General features: G+C 36.4%; 1 pseudogene across 1 annotated transcript; it reads right to left on the bottom strand.

Annotated features, from left to right (window-relative positions):
- Positions 1-3492, bottom strand: LOC143901578 (G2/mitotic-specific cyclin-B3-like; annotated as a pseudogene). Its single transcript, XR_013258128.1, has 3 exons — positions 2423-3492; positions 1796-2076; positions 1-1600 (listed from the first exon to the last, which is right to left on the bottom strand). The product of XR_013258128.1 is annotated as a G2/mitotic-specific cyclin-B3-like (transcript).
- Positions 3493-3873: the final 381 nt, after the last annotated feature.

The raw sequence follows: 3873 nt of genomic DNA, 5'->3' as shown, positions 1-3873 counted from the left end.
CGTAGACACCAAAAACTACGGAGCGCACTATGTGGACCTCGTCATCGGCAACCTGGGACACGTAGACATTGAATTCAACGTATTATTACACCTGGACACCGAAATCTATGAAGCGCATTATCTGGATCCCGTCATCGGCAACCTGGGACACGTGGACATCGAATTCAAGATATTAATACACGTAGACACCAAAAACTACGGAGCGCACTATGTGGACCTCGTCATCGGCAACCTGGGACACGTAGACATCGAATTCAACGTATTATTACACCTGGACACCGAAAACTATAAATCGCACTATCTGGACCTTGTCATCGGCAACCTGGGATACATAGACATCAAATTCAAGCTTGATTCATAAGAATCGACTTAAAAATTCCCTAGCGGCACTTTCTGCCAAGCATAGAGAACCTACTTTTCCGTTGACTCAATATTTATTATATATATACCTAGTCATCGGCAACCTGGGACACCTAGACATCGCATTCAACGTACGATTACACCTGGACACCGAAAACTATGAAGCGCATTATCTGGATCCCGTCATCGGCAACCTGGGACACGTGGACATCGAATTCAAGATATTAATACACGTAGACACCAAAAACTACGGAGCGCACTATGTGGACCTCGTCATCGGCAACCTGGGACACGTAGACATTGAATTCAACGTATTATTACACCTGGACACCGAAATCTATGAAGCGCATTATCTGGATCCCGTCATCGGCAACCTGGGACACGTGGACATCGAATTCAAGATATTAATACACGTAGACACCAAAAACTACGGAGCGCACTATGTGGACCTCGTCATCGGCAACCTGGGACACGTAGACATCGAATTCAACGTATTATTACACCTGGACACTGAAAACTATAAATCGCACTATCTGGACCTTGTCATCGGCAACCTGGGATACATAGACATCAAATTCAAGCTTGATTCATAAGAATCGACTTAAAAATTCCCTAGCGGCACTTTCTGCCAAGCATAGAGAACCTACTTTTCCGTTGACTCAATATTTATTATATATATACCTAATTTTTTTACTTAAATAGAAATCTTCCTCCTGACCGATAAGTTTATCGACCTAATTTTGAAATACGCGCGCGATATCGAAACTGGCGATACCTGCGCCGCCAGCGGCGAAAAAGTGAAAGTGACGTTTCTCTGATGAATGCGAGCGGTTGACGTAGAAGAAAGTATCTTAAAAAAAATTTTTGACATTTGGACTTTGCGTCGCAATATCTCCGCTCGTAGGGCACGTAGCGGAATATTATAAGAGAAACCCCCCCCTAATTGGACCCCAAGCTATCGATCAAGCCTAATTAGAACTTGATCCGTTCACTCGTTATCGAGATCTCAACATCTCGTATACTCGCAACCCGTCGCGTCGCGTAAAAGAGTCACGGTGCGGTCTCGCTTCGCGTGTACTTGGCGCGAGACACTACCGTGTCTCTTGATGATTCATCTGCCTGTATTTATATATTGAATTTGGAGCACTTTTTTTTTTTACTTACAAGTTACTTCAGTACTCTTTCTATTTATATGTCTAAAGTCTCTTTTAGAGGCAGCTTTGCTACTTCAAAGAAAATCCTAGAATACAAATAAAATCGAATGAACATTGGTTATTCACAAAAATATGTTTTAATATATGTATATATAAATTATGTATAATATAACGTGTATAATATATATATATATATATATATATATATATATATATATATATATAAAGTGTAACATGTTCAATATATAAAAAAAAATATATTGCAAAAAGTAAATACTTACTTGTGACTGTACTTGCTGTGGACAGTCTTTAATGCTTCTTCGTGTTTTCTATGCAAGCTCTGGTTTAAAAAATTGCAAATATCTCTTATGTCGTCAAGTTTATAACCGCTATAGTATTCTAATGTTGGATTTCATCCTCCCAAGTCCTTCATTAGCAACGCGAGTAACAACGCCGCCGCTGCCATTTTGCTATTGCTAAACCTGATCATTGTATAATCCATCAGAGAATGTTCCAGTATGTACCGAGCCAGAGTTAACGTGGGCATAGACACCTTGGCACACTATTTTCAGATAGTAATGATTGAATTAGTATACGTTTATATAGATTCTATTTGAATAAGACGGATATTTTATTGGAGAATCTTCTACAACTTGATGTTTTAAAAATTAATATATGTACTTCTTTCTACAGTAAATATTATGTTTAGTTGAGTACATAAAATTAACATATTGAAAAAGAAAAATGTCAATCGCTTTTGCTCAGACTCCAACACGAGATTTCAACACGAATCTTCCACTTGCTAATTGCTACTATAATGTAAAATGCCTAATATATTCATTTAAATCCTGGGACAGAATAATTTATGGGATACCCGATATAAATTGTTAACTTGGTGAATATCTTACCCTGGCATAACGCCAAAGAAATCTGTAAGAGAGAGGTATTCCCAGGTCAAAATTGACTATTTTAAAAATACTTATTTCTATTTTGATCAGCTCATCCCTTTGCGTGTAAGCGCCGTCACATATATAAAAATCTTCCACCATTGGTGGTATATTGGGTTTACTGCTCGACATGAGCACAATTTTATCAGGCAAAAATTTGTGTAGCAGAGATATTGAAAAACTTACGTCAAACTTGCTCGCTATGAAAAGACTCGCAGCGCCGAGCAGTTGTAAAGTCTCTTTCCCGACTGTCATCTTTGTTAGGTATAGATCGACCAGTTTTACAGCCAGATATAAGGTCTCGTGATTCAACTCAAACGACTCCTGCACCTCGACCATCCAATCGACCAGTAGCGCTCTCATCCATTGCGAGAGGCATACTTGCCGATCCATGTAATTGCCGATGGGGAATAGGCGTTCTCGTTCTTTCAGATACTTGAAGATGTCCATCGCATAGTGTGACACCTGGTACGGACATCAAAATCCCATTGGACACCTTCGGGTAATTGTCTTATTACGGGTATAACGATCAACAAACTGGCGGCCAAAACCTTATCCTCACTCGCAGAAGACGATAGTTCCACTTTGTTCATCTTTCTCTGTTTGTTTTTTTACTGATTTCTCCCTTTTCTCATTTGTTTTTTCATCAACCTGTATATATTTAGTCTATTAGTACTGCATACACGGAATAAAGTAAAACAAAATATAGTAAATTGCATAATAAAGTATATTATACGGTATGAACCTGTCTTAGTTTAAGGTATAAATTTAACGCACAAAATTACTTTTTTTAAAAAAAAGTAAAAAAAAGGCGCCAAGTACACGTATAGTAGTGTATATGTTGTTACCTAAAAAAAAAAAAAAAGTGGTAGTATTATACCTCGAAAAAACCTAAGTAACAAGTTTTAGATCTTTATATCTCAAAAAATCTCGAAAAAATCTAAGCAGTAGTATCTTTATTTCCGAAAAATTATAACCCAAGTGATACACGTCACAAAATTATGTTACCTTATCAAAAAGAAGAGTCGCGCTTCAAGTGATCAATGACAATTACAAAAAAGAAATGATATCTCTTTAAATTAGAGCGCCAATTACAGAGAGAACATGTATATTGCCTCAAAAAATAATTGTTGCACTACTTTGAAAAATCTTTATATTGTGTCAATTAGAAAAGAATGTATAATAACCATTTTATAAGATTAAAAAATTTTATTTAAATTTAACAAGGGAATACAAGATATTTAAATACAAAGTTATTTACATGTGTATTTTTTAATGGCCACAAAGAATTACAGAGGTAACAGTACAAAATAAAAATACTTTATTAAAATACATAAATTTTTCTTGTAAAAAAACTTGGCGCTAGACCTTTTAAATAAATAACTACAACAATAAATAAAAATAATTCAGAG

Source organism: Temnothorax americanus, unplaced genomic scaffold (assembly GCF_048541705.1).
Source record: "Temnothorax americanus isolate GAGA-0224 unplaced genomic scaffold, ASM4854170v1 Scaffold35, whole genome shotgun sequence".
Taxonomy (NCBI): domain Eukaryota; kingdom Metazoa; phylum Arthropoda; class Insecta; order Hymenoptera; family Formicidae; genus Temnothorax; species Temnothorax americanus.
This window is presented reverse-complemented; position numbering and strand designations above follow the sequence as displayed.